The sequence below is a fragment of the Heptranchias perlo genome, chromosome 27 (genome assembly GCF_035084215.1).
Source record: "Heptranchias perlo isolate sHepPer1 chromosome 27, sHepPer1.hap1, whole genome shotgun sequence".
Lineage (NCBI taxonomy): Eukaryota > Metazoa > Chordata > Chondrichthyes > Hexanchiformes > Hexanchidae > Heptranchias > Heptranchias perlo.
In genome coordinates, this window is record NC_090351.1 from 7892425 (window position 1) to 7910858 (window position 18434).

General features: G+C 45.5%; 1 protein-coding gene across 2 annotated transcripts in view; it reads left to right on the top strand.

The window, feature by feature from the left end:
• The window catches only part of LOC137344373 (transcriptional enhancer factor TEF-5-like), a 139527-nt gene that overhangs the window by 397 nt on the left and 120696 nt on the right, over nucleotides 1-18434 (top strand). The window lies entirely within an intron of this gene.

The window sequence follows — 18434 nt, forward strand, 5'->3', positions numbered from 1 at the left end:
CGTGGATGGCCACCTTGGCCAGGCCCAGGAGCAGAACCACAAAGAGGTCCTCCGACTTGGCCGCCTCCATCCACATTGGGTGGCCAGAGATCAGGAGTGTCAGACTGAAGTGGAGCCAGAAATTGGGGAACAGCCCCCTTAAATAATCGGCTGAAACCTCTCGCACTCAATATATATGTGAAACATGGACTTATCCAGGCCACAAAAGTTATAAGCGGCCTAGGAGTCTGTGAAATAGCTTAACCGATACTGCAATTGTTAGTGATGTTAATTGGGTCTATATATCAGGACCTTCTATTTGGGGGAGAGGGACCAACATGATAATTGCAAAGATGGGCAGAACTAGTCTATGCTGCCGTGTGAAGTTGAGATTATTAAGCACTGTGTTGTATTCTGTTCGATGGGAACACCTGCTTGTTTAGGCTATGGTCTAGGCAGTGGTCAATAGACATGACATGTTCCAGAGTTCCTTCAGTCAGTCCTAGCACTGGTGTGAGGCTGTACTGCTGCTCCGTGTGAATTCTGGGATGCAGGGATGCTGTATTGGCAGGAGATGATTGATCTGTTCTAAGGTTGTTCCTCCCCTGATATTCAGATGGATTGTTTTTTTTTAAATTTAGACTCATGCACTGTGGTCTGATTCCTTTCCTAGCTCTCTGAGTATACCAGGAACTTTGATGTAGATGTTTATGGGTGGCATTAGGTAGAACCATTTTTCTGTTCTTTTATGTGTGTGTGTGTCTACCCTTTCTCGTGTGTGAGAGTCTCCGCCCTTTTGTGTTCATGTTTGTGTGTGTGTGTGTGTGTGAGAGAGTCTATCCTTTCTCCGCTGTGTGTGTTTCTTTCTATACTTTCTTGTGTGTGTGTCTACTGGGGCTTTTTGAGAGATTCTGCAAACTCTTGGATTTCATTCAGGAAACTTGGCTGCAATTTGTGCGGCTCCCAGAGGCATCGGAAAATCTGTCGCTGGGACATTCTCGGGATCTGCTCCTCCCTAACCTGCCAGTTTACAGTCTGGGGATCCCTGGTGAGAGAGAAGCTCTGAGACCAGGTATATGATTGGAACTAAGATCCAGTTTTCCATTTCTGAAAGGGATTCCTGGTGGTGAAAGGGGAGAGGAGCACCGGGCTCCTTGTTAAAGGGGAGAGGAGCACCGGGCTCCTTGTTAAAGGGGAGAGGAGCACCGGGCTCCTTGTTAAAGGGGAGAGGAGCACCGGGCTCCTTGTTAAAGGGGAGAGGAGCACCGGGCTCCTTGTTAAAGGGGAGAGGAGCACCGGGCTCCTTGTTAAAGGGGAGAGGAGCACCGGGCTCCTTGTTAAAGGGGAGAGGAGCACCGGGCTCCTTGGTAAAGGGGAGAGGAGCACCGGGCTCCTTGGTAAAGGGGAGAGGAGCACCGGGCTCCTTGGTAAAGGGGAGAGGAGCACCGGGCTCCTTGGTAAAGGGGAGAGGAGCACCGGGCTCCTTGGTAAAGGGGAGAGGAGCACCGGGCTCCTTGTTAAAGGGGAGAGGAGCACCGGGCGCCTTTTTAAAGGGGAGAGGAGCACCGGGCTCCTTGTTAAAGGGGAGAGGAGCACTGGGCTTTTTAAGGCTTAATCTTTTGATCTGTGTTATACTGTTGATATCTCTGTGAGTATCACCAGAGAAGATCAATAAATAAGGCCTTAGAAGGCGTAGTGACAGTGATTGAGTTATTCTACTTATTGTTACAGCTGTTCAGTGTTTGTGAAAATGAATGACAGCCCAGGACATGGTCATCAGTTAAACGATCGTGTAAGATCACTCTGTAATTCAACACTAACATGCTTTACATAGTGGCTGCTTCATGTCACCCTCAGACGCTGCCTTTCAAGGCTGAAAAGCCCATGTCTCTCCAGTCCCTCCTCACATCTCAGACCTTTGACATGTGCGATCAGCCTTATGGCTCCCCTCTGCATCTTTTTTCTGGACTTGAATGTGTCTTGGTGGCCAGAACTAGAGACGAGCTCTCAAGCCACGGTGGAACCAGAGGATCCCACAGTCCCATTGTGACTTCCTCCGACCGCAGCCCACCACTCTGGCGGTATGTTCCGACCCTCTTTGGTGATCGCTCTTTCGCCTTGGTTGGACACGTTGAGTGTGGAGTCCACCAAGTCTCCATTCTTTGAGATGGATTGTGTACCTTTCCCTTGATGTGCAGTATCCTGTACCAGTCCACTCTAAATATCATCTGCCATTGTTCTGGCCACATGTTTATGGAGCAATATGCGGGGAGAGCAAGCAACACGCTAAGTGCAATGCCCTAAGAATCAGTGCTCCTACCCTTCCTAGTTTACATTAACAACACGGATTGAGAAGCTCAGTACATACTTGTCAGATTTGCAAATGATGTCAAACTTGGGGCACTGTTGAATCTGAGGGGCAGCCCACTGAATGAATTAGATTAAGGAGGCCATAGTTCCTGATCGAGTTTCCAGCTCCCGATCTGTACACCTCAGTTCCCGATCCATGCTTCATTTCCACACTGGACAGCAAACTGGTAAACTGATCTCTGGGACTCCCTGCGAGTTACTGAGTCCTCTTTGAAGTACTAGCCTAACATCAGTAGTAGGGAAAATGCTAGAGTCTATTATAAAGGATGTGATAACGGGACACTTAGAAAATATCAATGGGATTAGACAAAGTCAACATGGATTTATGAAAGGGAAATCATGTTTGACAAACCTACTGGAGTTTTTTGAGGATGTAACTGGTAGAATAGATATGGGGGAACCCGTGGTTGTAGTTTATTTGGATTTTCAGAAGGTCTTTGATACAGTCCAACATAAGAGGTTAGTGTGCAAAATTTAAGCACATGGGATTGGGGGTAATATACTGGCATGGATTGATAATTGGTTAACAGACAGGAAACAGAGAGTAGGAATAAATGGGTCTTTTTCGGGGTGGCAGGCAGTGACTAGTGGGGTACCGCAGGGATCAGTGCTTGGGACCCAGCTATAGGCAATATATATCAATGATTTGGATGAGGGAACCAAATGTAATATTTCCAAGTTTGCTGACGACACAAAACTAGTTGGGATCGTGAGTTGTGAGGAGGATGCAAAGAGGCTTCAAGGCGATTTAGACAAGTTGAGTGAGTGGGCAAATACATGGCAGATGCAGTATAATGTGGATAAATGTGAAGTTATCCACTTTGGAAGGAAAAACAGAAAGGCAGAGTATTATTTAAATGGTGATAGATTGGGAAATGTTGATGTACAAAGGGACCTGGGTGTCCTTGTACACCAGTCACTGAAAGCAAACATGCAGGTGCAGCAAGCAGTTAGGAAGACAAATGGTATGTTGGTCTTCATTGCAAGAGAATTTGAATACAGGAGCAAGGATGTCTTACTGCAGTTATACAGGGCCTTGGTGAGACCACACCTGGAGTATTGTGTGCAGTTTTGGTCTCCTTACCTAAGAAAGGATATACTTGCCATAGAGGGAGTGCAGCGAAGGTTCACCAGACTGATTCCTGGGATGGCAGGACTGTCGTATGAGGAGAGATTGGGTCGACTCGGCCTGTATTCACTCGAGTTTAGAAGAATGAGAGGGGATCTCATTGAAAGATATAAAATTCTGACAGGGCTAGACAGACTGGATGCAGGGAGGATGTTTCCCCTGGCTGGGGGGTCCAGAACAAGGGGTCACAGTCTCAGGATACAGGTTAGGACATTTAGGACTGAGATGAGGAGAAATTTCTTCACTCAGAGGGTGGTGAACCTGTGGAATTCTCTACCACAGAAGGCTGTGGAGGCCAAGTCACTGAATATATTTAAGAAGGAGCTAGATACATTTCTAGACACGAAAGGCATCAAGGGGTATGGGGAGAGAGCGGGAATATGGTATTGAGATGGAGGATCAGTTATGATCACATTGAATGGTGGAGCAGGCTCGAAGGGCTGAATGGCCTACCCCTGCTCCTATTTTCTATGTTTCTATGTACATGGAGCAACCTCGTGTTGCAGATTCCCATCTTCCGTGGGGGATTGTGCATTGAGGTATGGCCCAAGTCCTGTGATGGAGGGAGCCATCGGCACTGTTCAGCTCATGACAACAAAAAGTTGCATTTATATAGCACTTTTAACATTGTAAAACGTCCCAAGGCACTTCACAGGAGCGATTATCAAACAAAATTTGACACTGAGCCACACAAGGAGATATTAGGACAGGTCAAAGAGGTAGGTTTTAAGGAGCGTCTTAAAGGAGGAGAGAGGGGTAGAGAGGTTTAGAGAGGGAATTCCAAAGCTTAGGGCCTAGGCAGCTGAAGGCACGGATGCCAACGGTGGAGCGATGGAAATTGGGGATGCCCAAGGGGCAAGAATTGGGGGGAGCGCAGAGACATTGGAGGGTTGTCGGGCTGGAGGAGGTTGGCAGGAACCACCCAGCCTCTGAACCAGTGATTGTCTCTCTTAAGATACAAGGGCTGTTTCTGACCATCTCAGTATTCTTGTGCACCCAGAGAACAAAGAACAAACGAACCTGCATTTATATAGCGCCTTGTCGCCTTCTTGTGATGTACCAAAGTGCCTCACATCCAATGGATTACTTTATGGAACGTAGTCACTGTTATGTAAGTGAACACAAAAGCCAACTTGCACACAGTCGGGTTCCACAAACAGCAGTTAATCCGATTTTTGATGGTTTAGGTTGAGGGAGGAATGTTGGCCCAGGATAATGAGAAGAGCAGCTCACTCTCATAACAGCCACAACATCTTAATTGTTCTAAACCACTGGAACTAGCTTTATTGTCCTAACCCAATGGTTTAATGCTTCTAAAAAAAAGCTATAACAATGTACTGTTCGATTAGGACTGGGGGCAGATTTTGGAGAGCATCAGACCAAGGTTAGATAGTGGGGATGTGAAGACGGACAAGTATTCTGGAACGTTGCTTCATAACCTTTAAGGATCAGGGAGTATTTGTACAGAACTTTGCCCTCAGGAGATTAAATGGGCGGAGTCCATGGTGGGCTGGATTGTACATGTGTTGTGAAGATGGGTTGAAATGTCTTTTCTCGATTTGGGCTTTATCGAGCCCCGTGTGAAGTTTTTTTTTGGTGGGTCTGTGAATCCAGTTTGCACGTAATGACAGAAAGAGGAAATGAAGGCCCAGTAAATAGCATTTATTTATCTCTCTCTCTCTCTCCCTCTCTAATAAGCCTCTGCTCCCCAGGGCAGTGTTTCCAGGTAGGCCTTTCCAAACTATAATGAGAGTTCAGTCAGCCCTTGTTAAACCTGTTTCTATGTTGACAAAACACATCAGTTAGAGATAAGTGGGAGTGAGGACAATGGAGACAAGATCACCAACCAGGTGAGCAGCGGTTTGCGAGGATGGACGGGCTGAGAATGCTACAACAACACCTTATCTCCCACATCGATTCCAATCTTCACTGTGTTCCCATCAACAGGTCACCCTTGGTTACGGATGGCCCGCTCTAGATGCACTAAAGTGATTCCCATTCACCCTACGCCCTTTTCCCCCTGGTGGCCAGTCCCAAGTGATACTGGAGAGCCTGTTTTTTTTTATATTGGGTTGCCGCTGGCTGCACAGGAAAAGGAGGAGGCCATTCAGCCCCTCGAGCCTGTTCTGCAATTCAATTCGATTATGGCTGATCTGCATCTTAACTCCATTTACCCACCTTGGTTCCATAATCCCTTAATACCCTAACAAAAAAAATCTATCAATCTCAATTTTGAAATTTTCAATTGACCCCCAGCCTGAACAGCTTTTTGGGAGGAGAGAGTTCCAGATTTCCACTACCCTTTGTGTGAAGAAGTGCTTCCTGACATCACCCCTGAACGGCCTAGCTCTAATTTTAAGGTTATGCCCCCTTGTTCTGGACTCTCCCCACCAGAGGAAATAGTTTCTCTCTATCTACCCTATCGAATCCTTTAATCATCTTAAACACCTCAATTAGATTGGCACTTTGTGAATGGGTGGGGGAATCGGCCTGCTGACGCCAGCTTTAAAGGGGCAGCCAGGGTGTCGCAGGTCATTTTGGTGGTTGCAGCTAATCTTGGGGTGCGTTTTCTTTGCAACCGCTAGCGGCAGCCCTGAAACCAGAGGCAGTGACGTACGGTAAATGAGACAATGGCGTTGCCTCCAGAGATGAGGCCCCAGCAATAAGAGTTGGTTTTCGCCAGGACCCCCAAAGGTGGAGAGCATGACCCCACCCCACAGACCGCCAACTCGGCCCCGCCCCCTCGCGGGCCACAATATGGTTTCCTGATCATGGACTTGTACATAGAAACATAGAAAGTAGGGGCAAGAGTAGGCCATTTGGCCCTTCGGGCCTGCTCTACCATTCAAAATGATCATGGCTGATCGTCTAACTCAGTACCCTGTTCCCGCTTTTTCCCCATATCCTTTGACCCCTTTAGCATTAAGAAATATATCTATCTCCTTCTTGAATACATCTAATGACTTGACCTCCACTGCCTTCTGTGGTAGAGAATTCCACACGTTCACCACCCTCTGAGTGAAGAAATTTCTCCTCATCTCGCTTCTAAATGGCATACCCCGTATCCTGAGACTGTGACCCCTGGTTATGGATTCCCCAGCCATCGGGAACATCCTCCCTGCATCTAGTCTGTCTCGTCAAGTTAGAATTTTATATGTTTCGATGAGATCACCTCTCATTCTTCTAAACTCTAGTGAATATAGGCCTAGTCGACCCAATCTCTCCTCATACGTCAGTCCTGCCATCCCAGGAATCAGTCTGGTAAACCTTCGTTGCACTCCCTCCATGGCAAGGACATCCTTCCTCAGATAAGGAGATCAAAACTGCACACAATACTCCAGATGTGGTCTCACCAATGCCCTGTATAACTGCAGTAAGACATCCCTGCTCCTGTACTCAAATCCTCTTGCAACGAAGGCCAACATACCATTCGCCTTCCTAACTGCTTGCTGCACCTGAATGCTCACTTTCAGTGACTGGTGTATAAGGACACCCAGGTCTCGTTGCACCTCCCCTTTTCCCAATCTATCACCATTCAGATAATAATCTGCCTTTCTGTTTTTACAACCAAAGTGGATAACCTCACATTTATTCACGTTATACTGCATCTGCCATGTTCTTGCCCACTCACCCAACTTGTCTAAATCACATTGGAGCCTCTTTGCATCCTCCTCATAGCTCACATTCCACCCCAGCTTTGTGTCGTCTGCAAACTTGGAAATGTTACATTTAGTTCCCTCATCCACATAATTGATATATATTGTGAATAGCTGGGGCCCAAGCACTGATCCCCGTGGTACCCCACTTGTCACTGCCTGCCACCTGGAAAAAGACCCGTTTAATCCTACTCTCTGTTTCCTGTCTGTCAACCAATTCTCAATCCATGCCAGTATATTCCCCCCAATCCCATGTGCTTTAATTTTGCACACTAACCTCTTGTGTGGGACCTCATCAAAAGCCTTCTGAAAATCCAAATACACCACATCCACTGGTTCTCCCCTATCTATTCTACTAGTTACATCCTCAAAAAACTCCAGTAGATTTGTTAAGCATGATTTCCCTTTCATAAACCCATGCTGACTTTGTCCAATCCCGTTAATGCCCTCCAAGTGTTCTGTTATCACATTTTTTATAATAGACTGTAGCATTTTCCCCACTACTGATGTTAGGCTAACTGGTCTGTAATTCCCTGTTTTTTCTCTCCCTCCTTTTTTAAATAGTGGGGTTACATTTGCCACCCTCCAATCTGTAGGAACTGTTCCAGAGTCTATAGAATTTTGGAAGATGATCACCAATGCATCCACTATTTCCAGGGCCACTTCCTTTAGTACTCTGGGATGTCGATTATCAGGCCCTGGGGATTTGTCAGCCTTTAGCCCCATTAATTTCCCCAGCATTTTTTTTTGCTAATACTGGTTTCCTTCAGTTCCTCCCTCTCACTAGACCCTTGGTTCCCTAACATTTCTGGCAGGTTATTTGTGTCCTCCTTTGTGAAGACAGAACCAAAGTATGTGTTTAATTGTTCTGCCATTTCTTTGTTCCCTATTATATTTTCCCCCATTTCTGACTGTAAGGGACCTACATTTGTCTTCACTAATCTTTTTCTCTTGACATATTTATAGAAGCTTTTACAATCAGTTTTTATGTTCCCTGCTAGTTTACTCTCATACTCTATTTTCCCCCTCTTAATGAATCTCTTTGTCCTCCTTTGCTGAATTCTGAACTGTTCCCAATCCTCAGGCTTGACGCTTTTTCTGGCAATTTTATATGTCTCCTCTTTGGATCTAATACAATCTCTAATTTCTTTTTTAAGCCACGGTTGAGTCACCTTTCCTGTTTTATTTTTGCGCCAGACAGGAATGAATAATTGTTGTAATTCCTGCACACGTTCTTTAAATATTAGCCATTGCCTATCCACCATCATCCCTTTTAGTAAAGTTCTCCAATCTATCCTAACCAACAGGCCGCAGCCGCTGGGGATGGCCTGACAACAGGAAGTTACACTGCGACTTTGAAACAACTGCGCTTACAACACTTTGCACTTGCGCACTTGTTAATTGCCCCAGTGCTTTGAGATCGGGCCGTCGGTCCTTCTCCTGAACTGGTTCTGTAACCTGACTATAGCATGGGAGAACCCTGGAGTGTTTCTAGCAAGGAGGCAAGGGCATTGGTATGAGGGAGCCGTGTAACGTGTTGGGGGATGGGAGGTCAGAATCTTCCACATGGAGAGGGTGGGAAAGCCTGAGGGAATTGTCAGGTCTCCAGGCAACCAGCTCAAGAGCCCCATTTGCCGTGTTCTGATGGGTGGGTGTGTGATGGGTCATTCTTGTAACCGAGGCTTCAGATTAGAAACCATGTCAGTAAGGTTTGAGGTAGTCTCTCCTATCCTTGCTGCGATGCACCGTAGTGTAGCTGTTATGTTACTGGACCAATAATGCAGCAAACGTGAGTTCAAATCCCACCGTAGCAGTTTGAGAATTTGAATTCAGTTTAAAGATAACTGGAAATAAATGTCACAAATGGTGTCAGCAAAAGTGATCAAGAAGCTGTTGGATTGTGGTTTAAAAACCCAGCTGATTCACTAATGTTCTTTAGGGAAGTAAACCTGCCGTCCTTACCCGATCTGGGCTATTCGTGACTCCCGTCCCACACCAATGTGGTTGACTTTGAATGGCCCTCTGAAGTGGCCTAGCGAGCCACTCAATTGTCTCCAGGGCAACTTGGGATGTCAGCCTTGCCAGTAACGCCCACATCCCGGGAATGGATTAAAAAAAGAGTCAAAGACAGAATGTATTTGGTTAGAATTAAGGAACAATAGAGGAGCTATTACACTATTGGGTATATACTATAGGTCACCAAATAGTGGAAGGAGATAGACGAGCAATTATCCCAATAAAGACTGGGACAGTAATGGTGTAAAGGGCAAAGGCCGAGAGGAATTCCTGAAATGTGGACAAGAGAACTTTCTGGAACAGTGTGTTTCCAGCCCAACCAGGAAGGAAACCGTGCTGGATCTAGTTCTGGGGAATGAAGTGGGGCAGGTGGAGCACGTTTCAGTGGGGGAGCATTTGGAGAACAGTGATCATAATATCATTAGGTTTAGAATAGTTATGGAAATAAACAAGGAACAATCAAATGTGAAAATGTTTAACTGGAAGAGGGCAAATTTCAGTGAGTTAAAAAGGGATCTTGCCCAGGTGGATTGGAATCAAAAATTGTTAGGCAAAACAATAATTGAACAATGGGAGGCCTTCAAGGAGGGGTTGGTTCAGGTACAGAGTAGACACATTCCCTACAAGGGGGATAGGAAGGGCATCCAAAACTAGAGCTCCCTGGATGACTAAAGATATAGAGATTAAAATAAAACAAAAAAAGGAGGCTTATGACAAGTGTAAGGTTCATAATACAGTAGAGAACCAGGCTGAATCCAGAAAGTAGAGTGGATATCTAAAAAAGGGAATAAGAGGGGCAAAGAGATTATGAGAATCGATTAGTGGCTAACATAAAAGGGAACCCAAAAGTCTTTTATAAACATACAAATAGTAAAAGGGTAGTCAAAGGAAGGGTGGGACCGATTAGGGACAAAAAAGGAGATTTTCTTGTGGAGGCAGAGGGTATGGCTGAGGCACTAAATGAATATTTTGCATCTGTCTTCACTGGAGAAGAGGATGCTGCCATTGTAGCAGTAAAGGAGGAGGTAGTAGTGATATTGGATAAAAATAGATAAAGAGGAGGTACTTAAAAGATTGGCGGTACTCAAAGTAGAAAAGTCACCCGGTCTAGATGGAATGTATCCTAGGTTACTGAGGGAAGCAAGGGTGGAAATTGCTGAGGCTCTGGCCACAATCTTCCAATCCTCCTTAGATATGGGGATGGTGACGGGAGGACTGGAGGATTGCAAGTGTTACACCCCTGTTCAAAAAAGGGGATAGGGATAAACCCGGCAATTACAGGCCAGTCAGCCTAATGTCAGTGGTGGGGAAACTTTTAGAGACAATAATCCGGGACAAAAGTAATTGGCGCTTGGAAAAATATGGGCTAGTAAATGAAAGTCAGCACTGATTTGTTAAAGGAAAATCGTGTTTGACTAATCTGATTGAGTTCTTTGACGAAGTAACGGAGAGGGTTGATGAGGGTAGTGCGGTTGATATTGTGTACATGGATTTTCAAAAGGCGTTTGATAAAATGCCACATAATAGACTGACTTGTTAGCAAAATTGAAGCACATGGGATTAGCGGGACAGTGGCAGCGAGGATACAAAATTGGCTAGGGGACAGAAAACAGAGCGTGGTGGAGAACGGTTGTTTTTCAGACTGGAGGGAAGTATACAGTGGTGTTCCCCAGGGATCGGTATTAGGACCACTGCTCTTTTTGATATATATTAGTGACCTGGCCTTGGTCATAGAGGGTATAATTTCAAAGTTTGCAGATGACACAAAGCTCAGAAATGTAGTAAATCATGTTGAGGATAGTAGCAGACTTCAGGAGGACATAGACAGTCTGGTGAAATGGGCAGACACATGGCAGATGAAATTTAACGCAGAGAAGTGTGAAGTGATACATTTTGGCAGGAGGAATGAGGAGAGGCAATATAAACTAGACTATACAATTTTAAAGGAAGTGCAGGAACAGAGAGACCTGGGGGTGTATACACAAATCTTTGACGGTGGCAGGATAAGTTGAGAAGGCTGTTTAAAAAAATATATGGGATCCTGGGCTTTATTAACAGAGACATAGAGTGCAAAAGCACGGAAATTATGCTGAACCTTTATAAAACACTGGTTAGGCCTCGGCTGGAGTATTGTGTTCAATTCTGGGCACCACACTTTAGGAAGGATGTCAGGGCCTTAGAGAGGGTGCAGAAGGGATTTACTAGAATGGTTCCAGGGATGAGGAACTTCAGTTATGTGGAGAGATTGGAGAAGCTGGGGTTGTTCTTCTTCGAACAGAGAAGGTTAAGGGGAGATTTGATAGAGGTGTTCAAGATCATGAACGGTTTTGATAGAGTAAATAAGGAGAAACTGTTTCCAGTGGCAGAAGGGTCGGGAACCAAAGGTCACAGATTTAAGGTGATTGGCAAAAGAGCCAGAGGCAACATGAGGAAACATTTTTTTTACGCAGCGAGTTGTAATGATCTGGAATGCAATACCTGAAAGGGCGGTGGAAGCAGATTCAATAGTAACTTTCAAAAGGGAATTGGATAAATATTTGAAGGGAAAAAGTTTACAGGGGAATGGGACTAATTGGGTAGCCCCTTCAAAGAGCCAGCACAGGCACGATGGGCTGAATGGCCTCCTCCTGTGCTGTATCCACAATGATACTTGTCTGGTGCTGATAGAATGGCCATTTCTCATGTAAGCACAGCCATTGGTTGTGGGGAAGGCCTGATCGATGAGTCTGACCTGACTTTTTATTTTAACTTGTTCTTGGGGTGTGGGCGATACTGTTAAGCCAGAATTTATTGCCCATCCCTAGGATGTTAAGAGTTAACTGGAGTCACATGTGGGCCAGACCAGATAAGGGTAGCAAGTTCCCTTCCCCGAAGAACTTTCAGTGAACCAAGTTGGGTTCTTGTGACAAAACAGCAGCTTTCAGAGCCATTTCTGGCACCAGATTTATTGAATTCAATTTTACAATGTGCCATTGGTGGGATTTGAACTCCTGACTTCTGGGTTGCTCGTCCAGTACCATAACCATTAGGCTACTGTACCCAGGTACACCCACATACACTTTTCCACAGTGTTGCCCAATTTATCTCTGCCTAAAACCAAGGCGCAAGAGTTCAATTGTAGAATGCCCTACCTAGTCGAGATCACCTTACAGCCCAGATCAGGGATTGACCCTGCGACCTCTCTGGTCTGTGTGGTTTAGCTACTCGCTGGATGAACTTACTGGGCCTTCGGGAAGAAACCCAAGAATTTCCGTCTCGTTTTTAATCCCAGTGTTGTGTTACACCCTGAAGCACACTCCCACTGACCACCAAACATGGTTTTTTGGGACAGTTTGTGAGCTTCCCACTAGCGATTCTAAAACTCGTGTAGACACACAATATGTAGCAGGGGAGATGATGTCGGCTTGTGACTGTCCAGTAAATAGCTGGAATATTATAAATAGTCAGAATGCTGAGACGTGTGGCATGTAGTCGGAATACTGGACGGGGTGAAAGTGTGACCGATATGGGTAGAGATTTGATCATTAGAAATGTGAAAAATTTATTACAGTAATACTTTTCATAATTTTTAACCAAGAAACTTGCTACACAAGAGGGTAAATGTGACTTCTGGAAGGCCCTAAGCTCTGAAATGCCCTCCATAAGCCTTTCCACCTCCCTACTTCTCTGTCTTCTTTTAAGATATTCCTTAACACCTTCCACTCCCCTAATGTCTCCTTCGGCTTGGTGTCAATTGTTGTTTGATTACGCTCACATGAAGCACCGTGGGACATTTTATTACGTTAAAAGTGCTATATTAATGCAAGTTGTTGTTGTTGTTGACAACTCCCCATTGTCCTACTTCTGGTGAGAATGTACTTCTGTGAAGTCAACCTGATTTGGCCCAGGTGTGTCGAGGGGCTGAAGCTACATTTACAAACACAGCAGCAACACTTTTCACCTGGCTCCACCAGCAGAATTGCCTCCTGAGCAGGTTAGGTTCATGAATGTTCTTCTTTTCCCCAAATTCCGCTGCTGGAGGCTCGACTCGTGCTGAGGTGAAGTGTCATGGATGCCGAGATAACCTCTGGTACCTCGGCCGAGTGACTATACTTACATGGCAGGTAGTGAATTCTGACGGGCTATTTGAATGTGGGGAGCATCGCAGCTGAGCCTGGTCCTACTCTCACCTGATAACTGCACGTGCGTGTTTTTTTAGTGGAGGTGGGAACGCTGGCTGATTTTATTTCTCCACCCCCCCTCCCTACTCTGGCGTTGGGGCCAATTGTGCCACTTCAATTACTGCCTCAGCTGTGAGCACCTGACTCAGTGCGCACAGGGGGCGAGCCTGGACTTTCCAGCTCTGTGTAACTCTACTCCGATGGGTGTACTTATCCTGCGAGCCATGAGGGAGCGTATCTTTAACTTCTGACTAACATGCCATACTCTATACCGATCTTATACCTTTTAATTTAGATGTCAGCCCTGGCTCGTGGTAGCTCACACTCTCTCTCTATCTCTCTCTCTATCTCTATCTCTCTCTCTCTGAGTCAGGAAGTTGTGGGTTCAAGTCCCACTCGAGAGACTTGAGCATAAAATCCAGGCTGACACTCCGGTGTGGTACTGAGGGAGTGCTGCACTGTCAGAGATGCCATCTTTCAGATGAGACATTAAACCGAGGCTCCCTCAGGTGGCCGTAAAAGATCCCATGGCACTATTCGAAGAAGAGCAGGGGCGTTCTGGCCAATATTTATCCCTCAACCCACACCACCAAAACAGGTTATCTGGCCATTATCACATTGCTGTTTGTGGGATCTTGCTGTGCGCAAATTGGCTGCTGCATTTCCTACATTGATAACACTTCAAAAAGTACTTCATTGGCAGTGAAGCGCTTTGAGACATCCTGAGGTTCTGAAAGGCCCTATATAAATGCAAGTCTGTCTTTCTTTTAATTTAAACTCAAAAATGCATCAGCTATCTTATTGCCTTGTCCTCATGGGTTCCACGGTACATTTTTAGAAGATGAAACCCACTGTGACCGAAACGAGCATTTGTTCTGTTTCAAATGTCACCATCTCTTTCTGCCTTTTCCTGTGAGGCGAGGACGCTGGGATGTTGAAAATGAGGAGCCTTGCCTGACGTTTCTGGTAACTTTTCCTTTGTTCTTTTTTTTTTGCTTGAGAGCCCGTCTGTAAAGCCAAGACACACACATTGTCGAGAGTAGTTTCGAAGAAGGTGGCTCCTCTCTTGTTTATATTATTACCTGCAGAAAGACCCCAAGCAGGATAATAGGTTTAAGTCTTTGGATTATGTATGCACGTTTGCCACTGCAAAACAAAAAAAAAGAGCCTGAGCTGTTAGATGTAAGGGTTATCCCATTGGGGGATCTTCTGCTAGGAAGGCAGTTGTCTCAAATTAACACCTGTGACATGAAAGGCTTCGTCAGGCATAAAGGCCTTTACTTCACTCAGGTCAACCATGTACTGCAGCAAGGCAGAACGCCATAAGCACAGAAGGCACACACTTATGCAAAATGGTCATCAAATGACTGTGTTTAAATGATTGAGAATTTAAAATATTTTGTTATTTGGATCCAGAAAACAATGTAAACTATCAGAGATATGGTATTGCTATTTTATCTGTTGGCATATTTTTATTTTTATATAATTTTATATTGTGTTGTAATTGAGATTTAATTATTTTCACCTGAGTTATTGGATGCTGCTTTTCCACCTATTGGAGAAAATGGTGGGTATCCATCCTATTTCTGGTACATCCCAGGGTAAAAGGGTACATTGTGGACACTGCGTCCATCCGTATGTGGGATAACATGTTCATGGTGCTGTAAGGGTTAATAAGAACATAAAATTATCTCAGTATTCAGACAGTGCTGCCATGTGATTGTAGCTGGAACTTGTGCTTGTGGTTCGCACTCTTGTGATGGGCATTTTTAAAAATTCATTCATGGGATGTGGGCGTCGCTGGCAAGGCCAGCATTTATTGCCCATCCGTAATTGCCCTTGAGAAGGTAGTGGTGAGCCATCGCCTTGAACTGAGTGGCATTTCAGAATCGTCCACATTGCTGTGGGCCTGGAGTCACAGATAGGCCAGACCAGGTAAGGACGGCAGGTTTCCTTTTCCCAAGACATTAGTGAACCAGATGGGTTTTTACGACAATCTGGTAGTTTTATTACTGACTTTTAATTCCAGATTTTATTTAATGAGCTGAATTTAAATTCCCCAGCTGCCGTGGTGGGATTTGAACTCATGTATCTGGATTATTAGCCCAGGCCTCTGGATTACTAGTCCAGCAACATAACCACTATGCTACCGTACCCGGCTGGTCTGATTTATTTTAAGTATGGCTGCTTTCACATAACATGGACCATTTCCTTTGTTCAAAGTGACTGCGGGAGCTTGGGGATCGTTCACTTGACTGATGTTGGAAAATTGCCACTTTTCTACAAAGGGGTTCTGATTCTGGTGGAAATGTGTTCAGTCTAACACTTTTCCCGTCTAATTCAAGGGTAAATTGGTCATTAGGATTTTATTTAAACGAGCGGGAGAAACACACAGACCTGGAATCTATAGCTGCGTTTGACTTAGGTGTGGAGTTGGAGCAGTTATGCCAAAGTGACATGGATATCAGCTGTGGCTCAGTGGGTAGCACTCTTGCCTCTATAGTCAGAAGGTCATGGGTTCAAGCCCCACTCCAGAGACTTGAACACAAAATTTAGGCCCATACCCCAGTGCAGTATTGAGGGAGTGCTGCACAGTCGGAGGTGTCGTCCTTCGAATGAGATATTAAACCAAGGCCCCATCTGCGCTCTCGGGTGGACGTACAAGATCCCATGGAACTATTTCAAAGAAGAGCAGGGGAGTTCTGGCCAATATTTATCCCTCAAGCATCATCACTGAAACAGATTATCTGGTTGTTATCACCTTGCTGTCTGTGGGACCTTGCTGTGTGCAAATTGACTGCCGGGATTCCTACATTACAACAGTAACTGTGCTTCAAAAAGTGATTAATTGCACGTAAAATGCTTTGGGACATCCTGAGTTTGTGAAAGGCACTATATAAATGCAAGTTCTTTCTTGTTTAGGTGCTGTTTTCTCTTGTGTTTTTTTTTGTTGCTATCTGGTTCCAGTCTCCTTGCAGCGCTGAAACTCACTATTACGCACATGCACAGTACATCATGATAGAAGTATCAGGTGGGATTAGGAACCTGGTGCTGAGCTAGTTGTTTGCACGGTGTTGTTATAACTGCAGTCCGAGAATGTATTCATGACGTTCTGAGGTGCCACGGATTGGGAATAACTTGGGGATGGTTCTCCTGTATGTTGGAATCGGAATTCCAATAACCTGTCATACTCCCTCCCCCCCCGCCCCCCCCCCCCCCGCTGAATAAAGTAGATCTCTCGGTTGATTGTTGTACATGACTTGCTGGATTGGACATGTTTCTAGGCGTTAATAAGGAAGATGGGAAAACAAGGCTTGGAACTTCCCTTTGGGGTTCCATGGGAAGAGATGGACACACTAGTTGAGTGCTGACTAGAGCCTGCGGTACAATAAGTGGTTAAAATACAGTGATTCGGTCTCAGGGACATTTCAACTTTGGTCTTTCAAAGCAGCTGACGGAAGGTGCTGGAACATTTCAGCCCGCGGGCCATTTATGGAATACGAACCAGGTAATCCAGGGATTTACCACCTGCCGTTGGATCTCATTGTTTTCTCAGAGGAAATGTGTTTTGAAGGGCTTTCACAGGAGATAGGAAGATCTTTAAAATTTCAGGAATTTCCATCTGACGATTGTAAGATCTGCCAAACTGTTGGACTACACCAGGGTTCAGTGAACAATTGAAGGGTTTTCTTAAGGCCCAGCTCCTTTTGTCTGCCTTCGTCACATTTTTACTTTTCTTCTTACCCAGAAATACTTTGCAAGCTATGTTTTATAGAGTTTTCATTTTAACTCGGGGTGGGTGCCTTGTGAATAAATAAAGGGTATTTAAGTCAGATTGTTGCTCCACCTCCGGTGTGTGGATTCTGGTGGGAAACAATGCCTCTTAGAGTGACTGCTAAGCCTCAATCTCCTCACGATCCCTGCTAAACCCTGGCTGGTTATGCTGAAAAGGGCAAATGCCGGGCTGCCTGTAATGAAATCCGCCTCGCATTGTATGGGCTGCAAACTGAAGCTGGTGCCTAAAAGGCCTGAAATGGAGGCTCGCGACTGGGTTCCCAACCCTTGTCTGATTCTGTGGAATGTGCCTGGAACTGGGCCCACATTCCTGGCATTCTTCCCTCTGGGTTATGAGAGGCATTCCAGAGGTGCTGTGGCCTTTGTAGCAAATGGGGAAGTGACAGGAAAGGCATTAAGTGTCATGACAAAAATGGATATTGTTCAGGAGGCTCCCTGTCCCTCGGTTTTTTTTGTCCTTTTGAGGAGCTGTCTTGTCAAGCTTGGCTATAAAGAGCTTTGAGGAGCAAAACCCACGGGAATAACTTGTGTTTTAGAGAGAAGCTTTCTCTTTTCTTCCCTCCCCTGATCTTAATTCTGTTTTAGTTTGACGTTGGACTTAAAAGGATAAATTTAGTGCGCAGGCACAGTGAGTGTCCCAGAGCGTTGTGCAAACTGGGCTCGGCGTGCATGTGAGAATCTGAGAACGTTTGTGTTTTTGCAGAGACTGGTTTGCCATCTACCTGGCGGGGAATTCCAGGGTTTTGTTTAGTGGTTTTGTGAGGTTTCATAAGTCACGGTTTGATATATGTACTTGCAAAATACCTACCCACCCTTCACTGGGCTTCACATCCTAAAAGTCTGGAATTGCAGACCCCATGAGGCACTGCCAGATCCTTCCTCGAATTTGTTATTTTTGAGGGGTGAGACTTTCTCCTCCTCCGCTCCACTCTTGCTGGGGTAATGTCCCAAGGGCAGGGACAGCAACTCCTTAAGACGGTGATCCTTTGTGGCTAGACTGAGTGTCGGCAGGCTATTCGACTACAGAAGGCAGCATAGCCGAGCCTGGACTTCTTTGCACCCCCCCACAGAGAAACACATCCACATTTTCCAGCAGGGTTCACTGGATAGAGTAGGAAGGGCGACTGACTCTCTTCTACCCTCCAGAGGTGTTTTTTTGCCATTTACAGTGCCCTCCACTGAGATCAGCTGGCGAACTGCGCGTTAAGGAGGGTTAATTCAAAACTAATCTGCGGAAACAATATTTCAGTGGGGCTTCCTAGGGAGATGGTGGAAGCAGTCAGAAGGTTGTACGTTCAAGTCCCACTCCAGAAACTCGAGTGCATAATC